This window comes from Chelonoidis abingdonii, chromosome 2 (assembly GCF_003597395.2).
Source record: "Chelonoidis abingdonii isolate Lonesome George chromosome 2, CheloAbing_2.0, whole genome shotgun sequence".
NCBI classification, from domain to species: domain Eukaryota; kingdom Metazoa; phylum Chordata; order Testudines; family Testudinidae; genus Chelonoidis; species Chelonoidis abingdonii.
The window spans coordinates 222,659,223-222,683,278 of record NC_133770.1 but is presented as its reverse complement, the minus strand read 5'-3'; the positions used below and the strand labels follow the sequence as shown (position 1 = coordinate 222,683,278).

At 42.7% G+C, this 24,056-nt stretch overlaps 1 protein-coding gene across 1 annotated transcript in view; it reads left to right on the top strand.

The window, feature by feature from the left end:
* Positions 1-289: 289 nt before the first annotated feature.
* The window catches only part of LOC116822642 (opsin-5-like), a 116,940-nt gene continuing 93,173 nt past the window's right edge, over positions 290-24,056 (top strand). The window contains 1 exon segment of the mRNA XM_075061965.1: positions 290-545. The gene's annotated coding sequence lies outside the window, so the exon portion shown is untranslated.

The following is a 24,056-nucleotide window of genomic DNA, read 5'->3' as shown; positions in this document are numbered from 1 at the left end:
TGGATCTTTTCGGGCTCAGCAGAAGCCGCTCTCGAGCCTGTATTTGGTCGGTCGCACTTCGGAGGCTGGAGCCGGACAAGCCGCAGGATCCGTCGGCCTCCAGGTGAACGCAGCGTTCGCCTCCCGCAGAGGGAAGCCTGAAAAGCCAGGCAGGGCGCAGGCACCGTCCGCTGCCGCCTTGCAAGCCGCGGGGGCTTCTGAGTGTCAGCCCGGGGAAGGGGGCGGGGGCAGACCGGAAAACTCCCCCCAGCCTGCACACGTCGCTCTGCTATAAGAGAAGTCCCCGAGACGGGGCGGAACGGACTGGGGTTGCCAGTGCCATGGCAATTGCCCGCGCTCCAGTAGGAGCCGGGGAAGCGGAGGAGGGAGAAGAAGAAGCGGAAAGTCCTTCAGTGGCTGCTCTGTGCACAGCTGCCGGCGGTGTCCCTGCACGGCGGCCGCTGGCTTAGCCCCGGCGCTGGGGCAAGGCTGGGACGGGCCACTCCGCGTGCGCCCGCAGAGAGGGTGTGGCGCCTCTAGCCAACTTCCCCCGGGCTCCGATCAAGGTAGGTCCCCGGCAGCTGGAGAGCGCCAGGCGGGCGGCTGGGGCCGGACAGCGGGACCCCCGCTAACAGCCGCCGAGCAAGTGCAGCAACAGGAGCGAGAGTCCGCATTGGCCGGGCCAGGAGCTGGGGACTGATGGGAGGGGGCAGCTAATAGGCAAGCGGCTGTGCTGGGAGATTTACCGCAGGTCCGGGGATCCTGGTGGCAGGGCCGGGGCGAAGAGGGTGTAAGGACTAGTTCTGCTGATCCAGACACGCTTCTCTTCGGCGGGACTGGAGCGGCGGATTGTGGTGATCGTGGCTCTACTTGCGGGACAGGGGAGAGGCTCTGTGGAGTGGATGGGTTAAGGGGATCCGCAGGGCACTCAAAGGCAACTGGCTAGATCAGTAGCGTTGTGCCTGGATTCTTGCACTTCTCCAAGGACCACGGGGCTGAGTCCCGGAGCGCTCTTTCTTGCTTGATCCCATACTGTGTTGCTAACCTCCAGCTTGGTGGTTGCCCTTAGTTTGCAGCGTGTGAGGTTTTGGGAGAGCTTCCCTCTAACGCCGTTTGTTTACACTACAGAAGCAAAGGACAGCACCTCCTTGCCTGAATCACATCTAGTCTGGCTTGTCCTAATAGAGAGTTTTCGATTCCCGCCCCGCCCCCATTGGCCAGGCCCACTTGAGGACAGAGACCTAGCATGAGAGACCAGGAAGGTCTCAAGAGATATAGAATTAATTTCTTTAACACGTTATCTGTATTACTTTGTTCAACATTTCTGATCTATGTTTGCAAGGGGAGATATGTGTGTTTATTTGGGTCTTTTTTTTTTTTTATTACTAGCACATTCTCCAATCTTTTTTGTTGTTCTCAGCTTGGGGCTCAATTTTGTAAACTTGCATGTGTTAACTACTTTCAGCAGTAAAGTTACATGTTTGTAGGGTCCTGGTTTGAAAAATGAATACCTATATCACTCAATGAATAATACATATATAGCATTGCAAAGTGTCTATGTACAGTAACAGATGCCAACACTGAACCTTGTGGGCTGTAATTTCTGTGGTTTTCCTGTTCAGACATTGTCACTAGTTTTTACTGACTAAACATTGAGTAAAGTATCATCCCTATACACTTACTGATACATTTTACAATTGTAATATCGGAGCACTTTTAACCTTCCAAGCACTTTAATTCTCGGGACAACCCTGAGACTAAGTATTATCTCCATTTTACAAATGGGGAAACTAAAAAAGATGACAGAGCCAGATTAAAAAAAAATTGCAACAGACAGTTTTATTAATAGAAAAAACAAAAAAACAGTTCAATGTTACTGTGGATTGCTTGTGAACATGCTCAGCATTGCCTGCTCTCCTGAGTCTCACAATATTTGGTGTTTTACTTCGTGCTCTAGCTCTTGGATTCAAATTATTATGAGACTCTCTCAGTTCTCATTTAAAAAAACCCATAAATTCTAGCTCTTGTGATTTTGGTGAAAGGCTTGAAAACATGACCACAACTGTCTCAAAAAACAAACAAACAAAAAGTAAGGCAAAGCAAGAACTCAGAACTGATTATTTTAGAATCTGATGTCTTTTAAGTCAAGTGTTTGCTTGTTTTTGTTTAAGGAGGAATGAACGTCATGATTTGTGAATGTTTGGAGTTTTTACTGATTTGTTCTCTTTGCAATTATTTGTACCTCTTCACAAACACATTTCAGCCGCTGATAAACTAAGAAATTGTTTGCTCGGATTCTTCCTTGGATTATTTGATAACAAATTTTGAGATTTGATTTGTGGATTGATTGGGGAAGTTTGTTGCCTCACTGAATGACCAATTCTTTATAAACTGCTTCTGTTGTGACCTAAATGTAACTTAGCTAAGAAACAAGTTTAAATTAGTGATTACATAAATCTCAGCTGCAAGCCCCAAACGTGCTCTTTTGTGAACAGTTGTACCAACAAAACTTTGCTCGGATAACTGTGCTTGAGGAAAAGAATTGAAAGGGCACAAATACTATGGAAGTGAAATTGTTAATATTTGTCTACCTTTACAGCCCAATTTGATACTTAGCCACCCTGACAACATGCCCAAGTATCCTGTAAATAAGGGTATTGTGCAGCACTTCCAGTGTTGGAAGATCTGGCCTTCATGCAGTAAGAGCTATTCCATGTGCACTAATAGGCTTGCAGAGACATCACTGTTGCCCCTGCACTGAAGTAATCTCTGCAATATCATCTACCAAAAGGAGACAGATACGGGCAGAGAATAGGTGCATTCTGTCTCCAACCCCGTTCTTCTCCATCCTCTGGCACTGTATGTTTCTACATAGTGCTTACCCCATCCTGGAAAAGTTCATTCAAGTTCTAACTGAGCATAGCAGTCCCCCAGCTGCAGATAGTTGGTATAATTCATCTACAACCCACCATGCAGAATTACCTGTGACATCATGGGCACATGCATAGGTGGCCAGTGACCCAGCTGTTGGGGGAGGCTAGCTCTCGGCCCCTCCCCTTGTGCCTGAGGTCCCATCACTCCATCTCTGCTTCTCCCCCCTTTCCCACAGAGCTCTCCCAGCCCTGGAGCACCAGGCGGTCAGGTCTGGGTGGCAGGCTGTGCTGGAACAATTTTATTAGTGGGGGTGCTGAGAGCCATTGAACCAAATTGCAAACCCTGTATATAATGGAAACCACTTCAAGCCAGGGAGTGCGGCAGCACCCTCCACACCTCTAGTTCTAGCACCTATGCCGGGTAGGCAGCACAGCCCCAGTGTCAGCTGCCCCCAGACCCCATGGCAGGCCATCCAGAGCCAGCCACCCTGTGCCAGAGCAGAATGCTGGGAACTGCAGGAGGGGACCCTGGGGGCAGGGGCACACCAGGCTGTTTGGGAAGGCATAGCCTACCCCAGCCTATGATACTGGCCATCCATGGGCACGCTTGCTTTCCTATGGGAGGATGTAATCTCCATGAGAAATGTCTCATAAAGAGAGTGTCTAAGCAGTGGATGAGTAAAGCTATGCCCATATGTCCACATTAGTGTGCTCAGAGACAGCACAACCCTGACAAATCTGTTCTGCCACTTTCAGCTAGTTTGATTGCAATGCGGCTTGTACTCCAATACGCTCTAGAAGTTATGATATCCAGGGAGATGCTGGTAGTAAATTCAACCTGTTTTTACATATAGTAGAGCAACAGATGGACCTCTTGAGTCACCTAAGTTTTCTGAAATTACTGTTTTAAGTTGCTATTTACAGTGCATCCAGGCATACAATTTCCAGCACTGTAACAAAGGGTTCAGAATAGTGCCTTTCAAAGCATATTGACCTACTGGCAATTACATGCTGTAATAAGGCACAAACTGGCCCTTTATTATATACATCATATAGGGCAGGCATGGCCTGGTTTGGATTCCGGATAGAATAAGGGAATTCTGTAAGTAGTGTTTCTCTGTAGGCTTGGGAATTACAGGCAGTGCATGATGGGAAGGGAGCTAGGTTATAAGGAACAATACTTGTGGCATCTTGGAGATTAACAAATTTATTTGAGCATAAGCTTTCGTGGGCTACAGTCCGCTTCATCAGATGCATGGAATGGAACATATAAGAAGGGTCCGTGTGTGTGTGTGTGTGTGTGTGTGTGTGTATGCAGAGAAGATGCCATACCAGCTCTAAGAGGCTAATTAATTAAGATGACCTGTTATCAGCAGGAAAAAAACTTTTTTGTAGCGATGAAGATGGTCAATTACAGACAGTTGACAAGAGGTGTAAGGATAGTTATCATAAGGAAATAGATTCAGGTAGTGTAATGACTCAGCCATTCCCAGTCTCTATTCAAGCCAGAGTTAATGGTATCTAATTTGCAAATCAGTTCAAGCTCAGCAGTTTCTCACTGGAGTCTGTTTTTGAAGTCTTTCTGTTGTGAAATTGCCACCTTCAGGTCTGTTACTGAGTGGCCAGAGAGGTTGAAGTGTTCTCCTACTGGTTTTTGAGTGTTGTCAGATTTGTGTCTGTTTATACTTTTGCGTAGAGACTGTCTGGTTTGGCCAATGTACATAGCAGAGGGGCATTGCTGGCACATGATTATTATAAGAGGCAGCCTCTCCTCAGTATGGAATGAGATCTGGGAGACCTACTGCTGCACTGAAGAAAGCAGACCTGGTGAGGGTCTCTTCACAATTAGAGCCGGAGAAGCACTATCCAAAGAAGGATGTGAAAAAGTTTGTGAGGAGGTGGGCTATAGAAGGGCCCTATAAGAAGTGAAACAAGATGAGAAATGCCTGAGGCAATATGGCTCTGCAGTGGACTGGAGGCCCAATGTTGGTGCTGCTCCTTATTTAGGGGCCCCAGGCTACAACTTTTGGGGAGGGCAGGAAAAAGTTCATCTGCCCTGCAATGACAACAGAGGAGGACTAAGGGTATGGCTACACTTACAGCTGTACAGCGCTGGGAGTTACAGCTGTCTTCGTACAGCTGTGTAGGGAAAGCGCTGCAGTGTGGCCACATTTGCAGCATTTGCAGTGCTGTTGGGAGTGGTGCATTATGGGCAGCTATCCCAGGCATTCAAGTGGCTGCAACGTGCTTTTCAAAAGAGGGGAGTGGGGTGGAGTGTGACAGGGAGCGTGGGGGAGACAGAGAGAGTGGATTTTTGGAGCTGACACTGTGTCAGCTCCCTGCCTTGCAAGTTCTAGGACTGAAGATACACAGCACCAACCTTCGATCATTTTAAAAGTTTCGACCCCTTCCCCACCCTCTCTTATTCACTAAATGCAAATAGCCTTCAGACCAGATAAGCAGCTGCTCCAAAACGGACTTCCCTTCCCCCCACCGTGTTGCTTCTCTCCTCAAGCAAACACTAGCTGTGAACATTCCAAAGGTATCCCCTGCCTGCCTCTGCTCGAGCAAACGAGCTGTGTTTTGTTTTTAGATAAGCAGCTCCGGGAGCCGGAGTTCAACACAAAAGCAGAGTGGCTGAACAGTTCTGGGATACTCCAAATACCTCGGAGGCCATTACAGCGCTTTTGTGCCACACTTGCAGAGCAGCACTGCATCCTTATGCTCCAGGCAGAGCAGGAGTACAGCCAGCGCTGCAGCCAGGAGATCAAGCGCTGTATGTGCCTTGCAAGTGTGGATGGTGAGTAAGTTGCAGCACTGTAAACCCACCACCAGCGCTGCAACTCTCCAGTGTAGCCATGGCCTAAGTCTGGCTTTAGGGAAGGACTCAATTTGTTGAGTCCTGGGAGGTTAAGGTACTGTATCAGCAGGGTAAGGCTATTTCGCCTAGAAAGGGGGAAGGGTTATTGAGCCCTAGAAGGGCAAAGGACTATTTCGGTATGGCCACTTGTTTGCCTTGGAGTTGGAAGGGGAGGACTTTATAGTTTATACTGCCAGCCCAGAGACTGGGGGCTAGTCCCAGCTTTTCCACTGACTGCGGTTAATAGTTCTGTGCCTTTTACAATCATTATTATGAGCCATTCAGGTACCTTGCAGAGTAACTATCATTACAAATAGAAAAACTCGTGCAAGCTCTCAGGTCACTTCCCACGGAGCTGGGAATAGACCCAATGTCTAATAGAACAGTGCCAAGTCTCAACCACTTTGTCTCACAGCCATTTGGAAGGAGCAGGCCAAATCACAGGCCGCTTTAACCTGTGTACTAATGCCATGTTGCTAGAGCATAGAGACAGACTCATGATTCTGCTACTTCTGTGCTAGGAAATCTGGTTAGTTAGCTCCAGCAGATAGGTCCCACGTACAATCTCTGCTGATGACCCAACGAGGGGCACTGTTACATTTGACTCTGCTGTGTGTAATCACTAGAAAAGCTACAATCTTCTTCCAGCTTCAAGAACAGAAACCATCCTGATGCTCCTCATTCTACTGCTGTCTCTCTCAACCTCTTTTTATAATCCACTGTGACTGATGTATATGTTATCTATCTCCATGGTCTGTTCCACACAGAGCATAATAGCTTGCTTTTTCTCCCCCACTTAGAGCTACCACAAAAGTAGTAGAAATGATCTTTGCTGTTTTTTTGAAGGTTGTGGTTTTAAACCCTGCTGATGAGCCTTGGGAGGGGGCGGGCAGGGAAATGAGTATATGTATAAAATTTAGTTCAAGATCTCAGGAATAATAGCTGGAATGACTTTATATTGCAACATTGTATTTAGAAATGAATGTGGATGCTGTAGTAATAATTGTTTTGCTGTTGCATTTTCAGTGTTTGTAGTCATCAAGAATAGCAGTGGTGCCAACTCTCGTGACACTTCCAAAAAAAAAAAGTCACAATATTTGGTCTTTAAGAAAGACTCAGCTGCTGGAGTCAGGTGATTACAGGAGACTCCAATTTTACTTTTTTTTTTTTTAAGTAAGTTGCTAGCCCTCAAGACATGGAAAAAAGCCAGAAAACATGACCTGAGTGTACCCCAAAGGCTCTAAGTCTAGAAGACCAATAGCAAGAACCCTATATATATTTATATAAAATATAATTTTTCCCCCCCAAGGCCTGAGTTTTCATTTATGAATGTCTGGGATTGGCAATGTTAGACAGGATATGGCACTTTCTGTCTGAAACTGGGAGAACAATGGGAGAAATGTCTGAAACTGGGAGAACAATGGGAGATTTTTCTGAGCCCAGAGGCTGCAGGACACTGTGTCAACTCCAGAAAGGTCAGAGCTTGTTTTAATAAACCTGCATTTCAAGAAAGCAATCTCATTCTCTAAGGAGTAACTCTGGCACATAGGGAAACTTGATGCCTCCAAGCCCTGATAATGAGCAATGGAGGCTGTCACCTGTAGGTCACCGATTTGAATCCTGCCCAGTCTAGCAGGAATTAAAAGTTGTTCCTGTCTAATGGATGTTTAGTGATTGCCACATAAGAGGAGTTTGGGTCCTGGTTCCATCACCCACATCACAAGCTCACCACCATACTTTGCACTAGAATGTGCAAGCTTTTTGGAAAGAGTCCAGGATCCTTTTATGCAGTGCTGAACACAATGGAGCCTTAGTCTCAAATGTATCCTCAAGTAAGAGCTCCTGCATGAGGGAGCAAAATCACATGCATTAAAATCAAATTAATTAAGCTTGAGAGAGTTGGCAACACTGTTGTTGGGCTAACCGCATGACTTGGGTGGGGTGGGGGTTGACTCATGATTTTTGAAGTTTGAGACCAGCAATACTGCAAAATTGTAGGTCTTTAGTACTCCTGGAAAATAAGGCCCCATGCAAGCTCGGTCAACCCATGAGCACCTCAGCTTTCCTGTAGATGACCTTAACTTTTCTGCTACTGAGTTACAAGAGCATTGTGTGTGTGTGAGAGAGAGAGAGATTGGGCTTCATTTTATGTTGTTTATTGAATATGAAGTATTGCTTATTTTTCCTCCACAGATTTAGAGCAATACACAGTGGCTTTCCTCCAGACTCCCTACTACAGTATCTTATTGGGTCTTCAGTGGTTTGCCAAAGGATGATCCAGAAGTCAGTACTAGGATTAGAATTTGGGAGGTTTTTGTTTTCCAGGCTTGTGTTAACAATGCTCAACCACACCCTTTACATGTATGAATACTAGGCTCTAACCCTTCACTGCTGTGCCCTCGAAATTCAGTCCTGTGCAAAGCCAGCACTATGCCCCTCTTAAGTTCTTAAAGGCCTCAAGTGGGGCTATAGTGTGGAGCCTCTTGAGGAGTGAATTTTGTCCTTAAGACCTTTTAATTGAGCCTGGATTACATGGGTCATGGCAGCCAAGGTCTCAACCGATATAATATAATTACCTTCTGAAATTTTACCTAGTGGCTCATATTTATACTGGAGAGAGGAAGCCCTTTTCAAAGTCAATAAAATACTTTTAATATAGAAATGAATGAATCCCTTTTAGATACATCCTGTTGAAAAAGTGCATTCTATTAAAACAGAACTCAAGGCAACAGAATCTGGATATGGTTAGTTTCCATTGAAGTCATCTTCCTGCTGACCTCAACAGGAGTTGGATTGGGCCTTAAGCATGAGAGAACATTCGGAAAGGCTTGAGGAAAAGTAAACTGATTAGTTCTGATATTTTCCTTTCTCTTTTCGGTCCTGTAATCAATCAAGACATAAGGAAGAAATGGAGGGGAAAGCAGGAAATGTCTAGAGAAATGGAGGCCTTAGGGAACCTTGAGGGGAAAAAACTCACAAAAGATGAAATCCTGTCTCCATTGAAGTCAATGTCAAAATGGCCATTGACTTCAAGGGGGGCCCAGGATTTCACTGAACCAGTTGTCGATAATATTACGGGATTAATTTTTTTTTTTTTTTTCAAAACCAGTCACTTAAATTGCATCCACAAAGGGCTGGATTATGCACTTGTGTGTATGTAATTGAGGAAGCATAGTATTTAATGAGTTGCTTGGTGTGGATGCATAGATGCAATTTCATCCACTTTATGGTTTGATGGTGAAATATTTGGTTTATTACAATGAAGATTTGGGCAACATAAGGTAAATTTTCAGGCCAATGTGCAGAAAACTAGGTTAGTAATTCTTATTCGTGTATTGCTGAAAATGTATTTGTATAATATTTGGGTTATTGTAGGGTTTGCAGACAAGCTTCCTGCCATGTACTTTAGAGTCTACTTATAGCCCCCTGTTTAGGATCAATAAATGATGTATTTAGAGTACTGACAGTTGCCACTGATGACAAACAGGCTTAAAGCCACTTTGCCAGTATCTTGTGGAGATTAGGAACTGTCACAAAGATATCACTTGAGATGCAGAAATTGCTCTCTGAAGCCCTTAGAGATAACAACTTATTGATATAGTATTCTAAGATTTGATTTTTAGAGTAGCCATAATGTGCAAATGCATACAAATAAACCACAAAGAGCTCAGTTTTTATGATTTGCATTAATTCTTCTGCTTGCCTAATTTTTTTTATACCAGTTTTCCCTTTATTATAAATTCACTGGCTTTGCTCACCAGACTTGCCTTTTTTTGGTGAACTACCTACTGGATTATGTAAGCCATAAGGTGTTGGCAGAGCTGTGTGCTTAAACGGCAAAGTCAACAGTTAATGCCCTTTGATTTTTCATCTGTTTGCTGCTCTGGCTGTGCATTCCTCATTCAGTTTCCATGAGATTTTTGTCCCATCTGCTTCCCTGTATGCTGCATAACTCATGTTGGTGGGGCTTTCTGATCTGCATTCCTACCAAACAGGACTGGTGTTCAAGCATCTTTTGATTCGCATTTTTTTTCCCACTCGAGAAGTATGACTTGTGCTGAGCTTTTCATCAAAACAGCTTTTCTACCCAGCAATTTGTTTACCCTGTCTTTAGGATGTCCACCACCACATTCCCAGTTGGCAAGACACTTCCATGTTAATACAATTTGCTATAATACCTCTTTCAGAGATCTTGTAGCTCAAGTGGTAGAGGTTTGCCTTTTGGAGCTGAAGGACCAAGATTCTAATCCTAGCTCCTAAACTGTGTGTGAGACTTGTATATAGCTGTGGCTATTATATATACATTTATTACAACCAAAGATTATCACAGTTGGGCCCTATGCTCCCTTCCATTATGCAACATGGGAGGAACAGAGGCTCTAAAATCTCAAGAAATGGAGCAAAGAGTGGTACATACAGAGTACACAGGGTTAGGTGGTATAACATGCTGCCACTACTGTGTAGTTACCAACATGAGGGAATGGTGGCATTATGCAACTGGAGCTCTGCGTTGAATGGAGAGTATGGCTGACTGGTCAGAGGAACTGAAAAAAAAATGCTATACAGAACAGCTATTCCTCACTTCTGGTGTGGCGCAAAAACACACACCATTCCTTACACCATGTTCACATGAGTGCACCTGTCTGTGGAGCAGAACAGCAGCACAGCAACTGAGCCAGACAGTCATGATGCCAGGGCTGGGGCAGAGATCATGCTAAACTTTGTTCTTTTGGGATGGCAAAGTATGCTCTGGAGATCTCAGGTCACTGTGTATCTGTAACAGGGTGCTGGCTTAAAAGGCACTGAACCAGCCCCTGTTAGCTCAGAACCTGCTAGCATAGCTCCCATCAAGGGGAACTGGCTGGAGCTGACAGGGTGTGGCTCATTAAAGGAGCCTGAGAGCAATCACTTGTGAGCCTGCTGAGAGGAAGGCCTTTAAAGCTAGTAGAAAGGGGGGAAATAGGAAAGTGAGGAGTGAGGGCCTGTTGCTCCCAGCTGCTGTAAGAGCAAGCTGTTCCCTAAGGGGCTACCTGACTTGTATTGAATTGTATATAGCTGTATATATGTGGTGGTAGGAAAATACTGGGAAATGAAAGGACACTGGAGTGTGAAAGAGTGGTCTCCAGTGAATTGTAGATGAGTGCTTCCTTGCTCATGGTACAAGTGTTCCAGACCACACTCCAGCCTGTCTCGTGATCTCCAGGGCGTGATGTGATGGTTATTTGGGCAGAAGAAAGCACCAAAGTTCAAGTATGCTTTTCCCTTCTGCAGGTTTTTTTTACCTGAAGAGGTCTGTGTAAGGGCTAGAGAGAATTATCATCCTGGAAGAGATGCTAAAGAAATGTCAGAGCCCATGTGTCCCATTGTTTGTTTTTGCAAAACCTCTCTGTACATCAGTGAGAGGTGTCCTTGCAGCCAATGAAGAAAGAAGAGAACATTGTGTGAGTTATGACCCCATCTTGTTGAACTGTGCCTGTCTGTATGTGCCTAAGGCCATCAGATATTTGTCAAATGTCACATTTCACAGAAAGTGAGGAGGTCTTTTCTTTTTTTGCCCTAACAAAAATTTAAAAAAGAAAATTAATTTCAATGGGTGGGCAAAGGTTTGGAATGGTTTTTATTTATGTATTTTCCCTGTGTTAAAAGGTTTGGTGCTTAAAATATTCAAAGAAACTGGACTAGTGCTTCAAACAATAGGCTGTTAATGAATGTCATGCCATCTAGTGGACATAAGAAAAATGGAATATCTAAAGTTCTAGAGGTAATGAAGAGTCTATCTATTCACACGTACATGGCCTGAAGTAGCAGGATTTGAACACTAATGTTTTTATGGTGGTGGTTGGGCCTAATTTAACAACATGACTTAATGCCAGAAGATCCACCTGAATACCCCTCTCCATGAATTACCTTATGCTCTGTTTTCTCTTTGCTTTTTGTATAGTGTAATCAGAACCTTTAATTTTTTTTGTTATTGGGACATCATGTGCAACTCTGTTGCCATGGCTGTTGATACTTAGTAACATAGCACTGCGCCATATTTGCTGTGAGAGAGCCTCTGTCTTGCTGCTGTCTAAGATCCGTGAGAATAGCAACCTGCCTTTGTACGCATACCTCTTCAACCACCTGCCAGCTCACCTGTCTTCTAGATACATTTTATGGTCATTTAGACCACCACAGGATATGACAGTGGAACCTGTTCAGTACAACAAGTGGTTAGTGATGATAGCTGTTAATCACTCTCTTGTTACAGACCCAACCATCTGTTCACCAAGTTTTGATCTGTGATCATCTCTGAACTGGTTTTGAACAGGACCAGGCAACTTATGGCCAATCTCTTTAAATGGGGTTGTTCTAATAACCTGCGATACAGCTATAGTCAACTTTACTCTGTCACTTATCCTTGACAAGTGCCCACTGACTTATTTTGATGGCGGGCACTGATGAGCACATTAATCTATGTGACTGGTTATTCTGTTCTTTACTATAATTTCAGTCAATTTGCCTGCTACTGAAGTCAGGCTTACTAGCCTCTAATTTCCAGGATCATCTCTGGACCCTTTAAAAAAAAAAAAAAGTTGATGTTACATTAGCTATCCTCTAGTCATCCGGTACAGAGGCTGATTTTAAGTGATGGGTTACATACCATGGTTATTAGTTCTACAATGTCGTATCTGAGTTCCTTTAGAACTCTTGGGTGAATACCATCTGGTCTTGGACAGTTATGACTGTTTAATTTATCAATTTGTTCCAGAACCTCCTTTAGTGACACCTCAGTCTGGTACAGTTCCTCAGATTTGTCACCTAAAAAGAATGAGTCAAGTGTTGGGATATCCTTCACATCCTCTGCGGTGAAGATCAATGCAAAGAATTCATCTAGCTTCTCTGTAATGACCCTGTTTTCCTTGAGTGCTCCTTTAGCACCTTGATTAGCCAATGGCCACAACGATTGTTTGGCAGGCTTCCTACTTCTGAAGTACTTAATTTTTTTTGCTCTTAGTTTGTGTCCTTTATTATTTTTTTTTTGCTAGTTGCTTTTTAAATTTTTTTGGCCTGCCAAGTTGTAATATTTTTCTGTGAAAACCATCTCCTTTTGCATTGATAACTCAATATCTCTACTACTGTTTGTTTACAAATAAATAAGCTCCAAGGCAGTATGTTGTTCCCTCCCACCTAGGAGTCTTTCTGCTACTTTCTGGTGCACCTGGACTTTCCAGTGCTGCTCTGGAAGTCATAGTCATCTGGCTGCTCATTCTGGTCCCAGCATCTGCCTTCTTCCCCTGACCCTTCATAAACATCCATAATCGTTGCCCTTCACCTCACATTTTGTGTGTGTAGCTATGTAATTGTGATGTCTTTTTGTTTTCTGTGTAATCCTAGTTTCTTAGTACTCTTCCTCTGCAAAATTCAGTAGCCGTTTTGGTCTCCGAGCTCTGTACAGTGTGTCGGAGAAGATGTGTGTTCTTTCATGGAGACTTTACTCTTACTATTTTTATTCTTGTTTGGATTTCTTAAGCCAAACTAAAAATAATTCTGATAGATGGTATCTTTTTGCTCTCTGTTGTCTAGATTAAGAAAAGAAGCCAAAGTAAGGTCAGACATTAACTGACCCACCACACACTTAGGCTAATCTTGACTTGGGGGAGTGTAGCATTTATCTCTACAGCTCACACATGCTGAAATACAACTTGCCCTGTCTAGACTAGAGTTTTGTAATGTGTTAGCTAATACATTTTATAAATAAACCTTTTATTCTAGTTTAGACAATCATGCTGTGAGGAGTGGGGAATACCGAACATTCCCAGCCCCCACGTTAGAGTTGCATAAAAGTAGACAGTTGTTTCCTTGTCTACATGCAATAGACCTGATATTCTGTTGGATGGGACTACATGAAAAGGAGCACTTATGTCTAGTTACTTTTACATATTTTTATATACTGCATATGGTATTTCTCTAAGTAGCATATCTAAATGTTTGAAAATACATCACTTACAGTTATGTGCTGTATGACACTTAATTCATCTTTGTCTGTTTCATATGTACAAAACTGACAAACTCCCCAATGCACTTTACTTTTATTCACCTTTAAGGAAAACAAAGAATAACTTAAATAAAACCGATTCATTCTGAGTTAGTTCAATTCCCACATTTCACTGTCATATCCAAATTATACCTTCTCTGCTACGGGGGAAAAAAATCTGAAAACCAGCATGAGAAATTGTGAGAGGTTTTCAAGCCATGATGTCACAGATCTCAACTTTAGTTTTAGACCAAAATTGGTGGTGGTGGGGAACCCACAAAAGTCTTAATTTACATTTAGGAATGGGTTTGGGTGTTTCTTAACCAAACAAGAACCCTTAACAATAATTATAACTAGCTAATGATAAGAATGTACCATCTGAGACTTTGTTTAAAGATTTTAAACACCTTCTAAATCTCTACTCAAGACATGGCCAGTTGTACTTTTAGCATGTCCTAGACTAGTTGAGTTAGCATGTGCAAATGTACAGCTTGCCTTATCTTGACTAGACATTTAGAAGGTGTTTAAAGCATGTTAGTTACAGCTAGTTAATATCAGACCTTTACATCTTTAGTGTAGGCAAAGCCAAGATTAGCATTTGCAGAAGTATTCGTTAATACAAGCTGACTTATAATATAACTCTAGTCTAGATATACCTTTGGTTTCATACTTGGTAAGCCAGCAGTAGAAGGTACTAGAGAAGTCTGAGAGTATTTCTGACAACTCTAGGGAAGAAAGCTGCTGCAGTCACAGTAAAAATGGTTATTGTGATGAGGTGGTGGTCTGTAAAAAGACCCGAGTTATTCTTTTGGCTGAGGAAGGACAATAGATACTAGTCTACAGGCAATGTGGCTGTCTCATCCCAATTTATGTTTCAATTCTTTTGGATTATAGTCTGTTTCAAGAAAGGATTCTCTTCGGAATGTTTGCTTTCTGAGCTGTCATTGCCTAGGAAAATAGGTTGTGCAGATTTCACAGGTAGTACAATTCTCTTGAATGTATAATTACAGTGTTTATATGCCATTACTGTGCATTGAATTCTTTGGGGACTATTGCAATTAAAACTGTTAATTCATAATTGTGATCCAATCCCTGTCCTGTGGCACTTAGTCCAAGTTGGATGGATAATAAGAAATGACAAAAGAAAACAAGGGGATAGTGAATGCTTTGCTTGGCAGAGCATTCTTTAAAAAGGATACAAATCACCTATTTGTTTCTGTTTTGTTCTTTGATTGGTTTTTATTATAGTTCTAAAATTCTCAAGCATAGGAGAAGGAGCAGATGGTGCCAGAGCAGAGATTCTTGACAGAAAGCCAAGAGAAACAAGTTCTGAGGATGGATTTGGGGGACGAGGAGTGTCTCAGTATGCAAGCTGGAGGAGGATGGTCCAGGTGGAGGTGTGCCTGGGAAGGCAGAGTACAGAGTGGCAGAAGGTGGGAAAGGCAGTGTTAAAAGGAGAGGAGTGGGCAGAGTTTAGAATACAAGAGAAGGTATAGGAGGAAATGAGCTGAGACATAGGCTAGGACAGAGCTGTGTAGGGCCCTATAGGTGAGAATTTTGAACTGGAGGCAAAAGGAAACTGAGGGAATGGAGGGATTTGTGGGGTGTGGGTGGGAGGGCTCTTGGAGGCTGGTATTTGCAAAAGTTAGATGGGAAAATGACTTCATCTGTGGGCTCTGCATAAAGGAGGACCAGAAAGAGGAGAGAACCCAGTCTAGCAAAGCTTCTAGCAGTGGGGGCAGAAATGGAAGAGTACACTTCAGGAATGTTGTAGAGGATGAAGAGACATTTTGCTGCCCTTCATTCCACATAAAGAGTCAGGTATAAAATCTAGGCCTGGGTAACAAGAAAATACTTCATTAGAGGAGAGAAGAGAGTGCTTAGCAGGACATCAGCTTTCAACATGTTGCACTTGGAAAAACACGGTTAAGAACACAGCTCTCATGGTATTTTCTTTTCCTAACTGCCCCTTACCTTCAAGTTTAGTGCAAGCTTTGGTGTTGAACTGGACTCTAAACCTCCGGGAGCCAATTTGGTTTCAGCATCTCAGGCCCAACCTTTTCCACCCTCTAAACCATTCAGGTATGGAGAGGTTAGGGGTTGGGGTGGAAATTGGTGGTGACATATATTTAGGGATTGGTTTTGTCACATCTGTATCCTGGATTATTAGGAATCCTCACAAAATCTAGGCCACAGCAAACTGAAACCCACAAAGTAGGGAACTCTATAACAAGCTATCCGCAACCTAAATACCTTTAAACAAATGGGGTATGTCACGAGTAGTGCTGATCAGAACTCTTTTTTGATGTCTTTTTATTGGTGAAGTATGCTGTTTCATCTAAGACAAGATATTTCATGGAGACACATAGATTTCAGTGAGGTTTCTGAGGTCTGGGGGGACTCTCTCTCTCTTTCTCTCTCTCCATTTTAGAAGGGAGAGACTCAAAAAACCTGACTTTTTTTTTTTTAAATCAGAAAGTGGACATTTTGAGACAATTCCATTTAGCAAAAGTATTTGAAAGGTTTTTGGTTTTGTTCCAAGGTGGAATGAAAACAAATGTCCAGACTTCAAAAGCTATGAAATAGAATTGCCATTCTCTAGCCATGAGCCTACAAGAGATTAGTTTCCTGATTGGGGGAGAGGGGGAATCATGGTATGGGGTCTCTAGTCTCTTCATTAAGACTCAATTCCCATGCTCTGTGACCTCAGCCACTTCACTCTGTTCCCTACCTGCCTATTCTTCCACTGCTGTTAGATGATAATCCTAACCTAACGTCCAGGTCCAAGTACCCTAAACTTTGGTGTCTGGAGTCCAAACCATTATCAGGACCAGAATTTTGCAGCTGCACTATACCTCTGTAATGAGCCAAACCAAAATTCCAGACACAAAAGCTCTCACATTTTTGTAGTATTTGATATCTGGATCCACATCCAAATTTTGTAGCTTAGACTCTCACCTACCTGCTGCTGATATAGTTGATATGTTACTTACTTCTTTACCATCTCTACTGTTTTAGAGTTACTCTATCCCACCCCGCTTCTGATTTCCCACAGGGAATGTCAGGTAGACTAATTCACAGAGGAATTATCTAAAGGCAGAGATAATTTGAATAATAAATCTATTTCCAGTAAGAGAGACAATGGCAATTACACAAAATATCTCTTGATGTGAAGAAAGGTCAAAAGAAATAATGGTTGAATCCTGCTCATGTTGTTCACACAAATATATTTGTGTGAAGTCCATAGAGCTGCTCAAATGAGTTAGAAGGGAAGTATTTGTCCCTAAATATGAATACTTTGGCCAAATGGCAATAAAAGGTTAAGGTGATAACCATCAACAAATATTTGTAAGGAACTGAGAAAATGTATATGGTGCTCTAAGCTGCATAATTAGGAAGTACGAGAAACAACTGTACAAGAACCTTTTTTTAAGCTGTATAATAGTCTCCCCAAGAAAGCAGTGAAAACCTCATTTTCACTTCATTGATTTAAAACTAGACTGAACAAAGCACTCAAATGTACTTGAATCCTCTTAGGAATGGAATGGACTGTGTAGCCCAACTAGTCTCTTCCAGTGTAATTTCAATGGCTCACTAGAGTCCCTTGTCAATATTCTTTTGGAGATGTATGTATCTCATCCTTCTTTCTGTTTTAGCTCCTTTCGGAATGTATTGTGCAAGAAGACATAATGAGGCAGTCCAGCAGTATCCAGTGGAATTGCTGTGAGCTACTGAATAGGTTTATTGTTTTCTCTTAATTCTGCAATTTTAGGTAACCTTTTAGCTATGGAGACTTTTTTGTGATTATAATTATTATGGTCCTTATAATGTCCATCTATCCATTGTTTTTTTTATTTTATTTTTTTTTATTCCTGAGTTATTTTCTAACACTTCTGTTGAAATTCCAAGACAGCTGCCTGTGTAAGAGGCTCTTTCTGTGATTGCTTAGTCACATTTTTTTGTTTTTGTAATGGGAAGGTCTTGTTCAAAAGACCTCATGAATGTAGTTATTTGGGCCAAAATATTTCATGTGTCCACACAAAAAATCTTGGGCTCGGGCTCATCTTAGAAAAACCTTTTTATGTAGGTTCATAATTGTGGAAGTATTAAGGAATAAAATGAGACTTTGAGACATTCAGAAGACCCATGTTTTTTGTCAAGCTTCTGAAATATCCTAATACTAGGCAACTAGCATCATCTCTCTAATGCCTCATTAGTAAATCTTGCAGCATCTCCATGGAGTAGGCTGCGCTGGTTAAAAAAACAAGCTGGTTTAGAGGGGAAATGAAGACAGCTGTAAATTTTGTATATATGGGGAAGATAATAATATACAAAGTTAGTAATTGTAGAGAATTGATAAGGGAAGCCAAGGGACACAAGGAGACATTTCTGGCCAGCATTGCTCAGGAAAATAAGACAGATATTTAAAAAATATATTAGGAACAAAACAAATTCTGACAATTGTATAGAAGGACATGGTAGAATTATCAATAATACAGAAAAGTCCGTATATGGGAAAAAATCAGTGATGCAGTCTCATCATATGGTGATAACTCTTTCCATTCCATTTGTATCTCTAAAGGATGTTAAACAGAAGTTATACATTATTAAATCACCAGGACCAGATAACTGTTGATTTAAAAAAGCTGGCTGGGAAGCTCACTAAAGTTGATTGTCAATAAATCTTGGAGCACTGGGGAAGTTTCAGAAAACTGGAAGAAAGTTAATGTTGTGCCAAATTTTCAAAAGATAAATGGGATGACCCAGGTAATTATGTCAGCCTCACATTGATACCAGGCAAGATAATGAACAGCTGTTACAGGACTTGATTGATGAAGAACTAAAGGAGGCTAATGTAATTAATGCCAATCAACCTGGATTTATGGAAAATAGATCCTGTTGAACTAACTTGATCTCTATATATTGATCTATCAATATAATTTTAAAGAGATAACAATTCTCTGATGCAGAGAAAAGAGAATGCAGGGACTGGAGAGAAATGGAAAGGCAGGACAGAAAGGAAAATAGGAAGATCGTTGAAAAGGTCACAGAGCAGATGATAAAATTAAGAGAGGAGCAAACAGATGTGGAAGTCCCTAATCATTCTGCAGTTAGAACGGATGTGTTCTCACTCCCAACCCCCACAGTCCATGTAGAACTGTTTTCCACGCCCCCTCAAATTCCTCCCACACTTTCCTTTTAAGTTTCCAGCACTTCTCAGTTTCCCATTCACTCCATCCCTTTGGTCAGCTTCCAAAATGATAGCTAGATTTACACACAGCTATGAAAGTGTGCCCTTCACTGAAACCTCCCTTCCCACCAAACCTTTGTGTGTGTGTATAATAAAAACAAAGTATCTGAAAGATAAATAAAGATTAATTGTCTTGCAAATTGTGATAGCAGAAGGCAATATAACATATACATACAGGTAGTGAAATCATTTGATTACTGAAAATCTAGCCCACAAATCATCACAAAACTCAATTTAATGAAGCATGACCGATTGCTGCATAGAAACATACATTACTGGTTTTCCTTCTCAAAATGTTGCCTCAAAACCTCCTTGATTCAAACTGCCCTTTGTTGTGATGCTCTAATAGCCCTTTTGTCAGACTGCTCAAAATCAGCCACTAAGTTATCTGCCTCAGTGCTCTAACCCTGAGCAAACCTGAGATTCACAAATGTTATGCAATGTACAACAGGTGGCAATGACCATGGGACTATTTTCCTCACTGAGGTCTAACCAACCATAAAGGCATCTTGAGCGTACCTTTTTAATCTGCCAAACACACATTCCATGGTCATCCTGCACTTTCTGAGCCTATCGTTGAAGTGCTCCTTGCTGCTGTTCAGGTCTCCCGTGTATGGCTTCATGAGCCATGGGAGTAAGGGATATGCTGGGTCTTCCAGAATCACTATGGCATTTCAACATCCCCCACTGTAATCTTCTGGTCTGGAAAGAAAATACCTGATTGTACCTTTCTGAACAGGCCAGTGTTTCTAAAGTTGTGTGTGTCATGCACCTTCCTAGACCACCCTGCCTTGTTGTCTGTGAAACACTAACAGTGATCCTGCAATACCATAGAGACGTACCCCTTTCTATTGATGTACTCCCTTGCAAAGTGGTCCAGTGCCAAAATAGGAATATGCATGCCATCTATTGCCCCTCTACAGTTAGGGAAACCCATTTCTGCAAAGTCATCCGCTATTTCACGGACATTGCCAAAAGTCACAGTCCTTTGCAGCAGGATGCCATTAATGGCCTTGAACACTTGCGTTTGCGCAGCCTCAACAGTCAACTTTCCAACTCCATACTGATTCGTGACCAACTGGTAGAAGTGAAGAGTCACTAGCATTCCACAATGCGATCGCTATATGGCTCTCCATCAAGAGGACTGCTCTCATTTTGGTGCCATACTTGGCAAAACTGGGGTGAGCTCCACACGAACTTTCTGGAAAGTGGCTTTCTGCATCTGAAAGTTCTGCAACCACTGCTCATCTGATACCTGCATAATAGCGCAATCCCACCACTCAGTGCTTGTTTCATGAGCCCAAAAGCGACAGTCCACCTTGTGCAGCTGCTCTTTGAATGCCAAAAGTAATCTGGTGTTGCTTCTATCCAAGGCACACAGCCGGTCAGGCAACTCTAACTCCTCTTCCGCTAGGAACCTTATGATTAATTACACTGAAATCCATGATGTGTTAATGTCAGTTAACAGAGCAACGCAGGACCCATTGTTTTGCTTAGAGATGGTGGGTGCAAAGTAAATGGGCTGTTGAAAAATGCCGCAAACAGCAGTCAGAAGAGCACAGAATGCTGGGACAGAAAACAATGCATCATGGGACATTGAGTCCTCACCCATGATGTGCTGCAGTGCATTCCGACAACCCACAATCCCTAACAGCAGAAGTTGGCAAGCAGCACTGCTCTGACTGTAGATGCTAGAGCACCAAATGTGGACGTGCTCTGCTGCCAGAGGGAGCATAGTGTGAACATGCAATAGCGAGGTTATTGTATAGCTTTTTGGTTATAGCCATAACTTTTACTAGACAAAGTGCTAATGTAGACAAGGCCTTACTTAAACTTCAGTTGTCTCAAGTGTCTTTTCCTATATAAGATATTACAGAGATGAGCGATAAATAAAGCTGTAGAATCAGCACAAACATGTCTACACTCATGTACAACTGCAATCTATACTAAATTTTGAAGGCTGTATTTAAAAAAAAAACAACAACAAACAGAAAAGGTATCCTTTTAAACTGTCTGCTGTAGTGGTATGTCAGATGTCAGATTGTTTCATTTCTCAAGTTTAGAGTTACTGAATGTTGTATGCTCCAAACAATGTGACAGGAATATAGTTAGCAATGTGAAAAAGCTGAATTGATGATTTGCTGTCATCTCCTGCTCTTGTAGTTTTTCAGAAGGAGATGTGCCATGATACACAATATGGTTTCTCAAGGCAAAGTTTGCAAAAGTAGGCTTTTAAAGTTAGGCAGCAAAATAAGTGTTGTGATTTAAGGCCCAAATGCCTATAATTTTCCCTGTAAGTCAGTGGAGTGGGATGTTCAGCAACCAGGATTTGGCTATGTGATGGGGTTTATAGGAATGGGTACTGCATTGTGAAGGCAGATTGAGCAGCAAATACTTGGATTCCACCCCCTTCTTTAGGAGTTGAAAGCCCTGAGAGAGAGTGACTGACTGAACTGGACACTGAGGAGAGTCTGCCAAGCCAGCAACCATGCCCCCAGCTAAGGAGCTTCAGATTGGTAGGAAGTGACTCGGGGAAATCTAATTTGGGTTAGCTCAGTAACTGAGCTTTGATAAACTGCCAGGGCCCTGGGTTGGGACCTGGTGCAGTGTGTGGGTCTGGGTCCCCCTACCTTGCTGGCCCCACTCCTCTGTAGTGACTGAACTCTGGGGGAGCAATCTGAGCATGAGGGGGTGATTGAAGTCACCGTTGGGGGCCCTCTTGGATGACTAGACAGGCAGAAACCATAAGGCCATGAGCTGACCATTAGGCAAGCTGGTCATCAGACCTTCCCGCTACAGCCTGCAATGCAATCGGCGAAGATAACGGAGCTCTAACGATGCGCCATTTAAAAAGTCTAATGAAGAATAAAACCTAATCATTCCCATGTGGGACTTAAGCCTGACCATATCCAAGCTGTAGGATGACAGGCAAACTGAAGTAAAGTGCCTCTGTTCAGGGTATTCATACAGCATGTGAGTGGATGGGAATGCCCTAGTAGCAAGAGAAAGCTATTTCAAATGGGCTGGTTCATGTGTAGCATAATATAAGGTTCCTTGAGGGTTGCACAAAACAACATATTGTGACCATTTGCAATCTGATCATAGAGTAGGCCATTGAAAAGATGTTTACCAAATAAATGTGAATAACAATTTCGAGGAAAGTGATCTACTCATGCGATTACTCTGTGAGCAGAAAAGGAGAGTGAACTAGGCAATGAGCAAATCATTCACATCACTAATGCCAGCACAGTGGTGAAGAGAAGATTACTAGAGTGATATTTTGAGTAAATTCTGTACAGTGCAGATCCAAAGTAGATGGCCCCCCTTGAGGGTCTAAATCACTTAAGTGCCTTTTGAAAATATTTTCTGTCATCTAGAGAAGGTTAAATGTCTGCAGAATCAGGTCCTAAGTTACTGATTATCCTGGCTCTTCCCTTGCCTTCCCTTAACCTTTAAGCACCACTCTTGGCCATAAGTATCAGAGGGGTAACTGTGTTAGTCTGGATCTGTAAAAGCAGCAAAGTGTCCTGTGGCACCTTATAGACTAACAGACGTTTTGGAGCATGAGCTTTCGTGGGTGAATACCCACTTCGTCGGATGCATGTAGTGGAAATTTCTTTTTGACCTGACTGGCTAGTCAAAGTTTTGGGCTGTGTGGGTGTTCCAGCTAGGTCCCAGAGCCAGCCTCCAGCCCAAGCCTAGGTGTCTACACTGCAATTTTATAGTCCTGGAGCCCCATGAGCCTGAGTCAGATGACTCGGGCCAGCCAGAGTGTTTTATTGCAGTGTAGACATACCCTTAGTGTTTTCATGTATTTGTGACTTGTACCCAAGGCAAGTTCAGAAAGTGCAGTCAAACCGGTAGCTGCAGGGGACACACAAGTCACTGGGGCTTCTTTCTATCAGTCTGAGGTTGAAATGACAGTGAGATATTTACCACCATGCTCCAGTGGTACTTGGTGTAAGGTAAAAGCTCTTTTCTGTGGTAAATGAGAGATCTGTGGAGATAACATGCTCACGTGGAGGAAATATCCTGGACACTTTCCCACCCTATGGATCTAAATCTTCTAGCTGTGATAATTCATTTGTCTGAGGTAGGTTGGTGGGAGAGGGACATATGCTGAATTGTGAGCTGTGCAAAAAGAGACCAAACTGAATGGCTTTCAGAGCTCCCAAATTTGTTTGAATTGGCCTTGCTCCACTCTTATTTCTCTGTACCCTGTTTCTATATGAACTGGGTCACCTTTCTCATTTAATCTGATAGTTTTGGGATCCTTTTTTTGAAGAAAACCAGCTGACTCAGTCTACCAAGGAAAAAGCAGGAAACTGAGAATTACTCTGTTATGGTACTCTAGAATTCAGTCAGGCTTTGGATCAAGACCAGAAACTTTGGCAATAATTTCTTGTAGCAGACCTAGTATAGTACTGTGTTGTGAGTAGGTCCTGCACAGAGTCTGGGATTACTCTGTGTGTGCTGATGAGGCCTCCTGTCCAGTGCTGAATTTGTAACGAAAGGAGTGCTGCGACTTAAAGCAGTTTTTTACTTTCATACCTGATGCGCCAAGCCCTGAGGTGCCAGGGCTATGAACTGCCGAAACTAAAGGTGCGGGGGCTCAGCCCTGGCAAGCCCTGTCACAAATTAAGCACTAGTCCCATCCCATCCTGTTGGGCAATCTGTGGACTGGCAGGCTCAGTGATGAAGGGAGTGGAGGAGGAACTGACCTCTTCCCTCAACACAAAGACCAAAGATGTGCAGTCAGAAAACCTCTCTCAAGAACAAAAGTATCACAGCTATTAACCCTCCCAACACCGTCTCCACCCTCAACAAAGCAAACAACCCACATTAAAAACCTATGTATAAATTCTCACTCTTCATCTCTCAAGGAAAATCTTTCATATTCCTCCGTACACCTGTATCCCCAGCCAAAAGAAGATATATCCTGCCCCCAACAGATAATGAAAAGCAAGGTGCTTGAAGAGTTGGCCTGCTGCCTACTTAGCACAAATACATTTAAAAATTGACTTTTTTCTTTTATAGTTGCTATGTTTGTTTAACTACATTTTTCTTTTCTTTTGC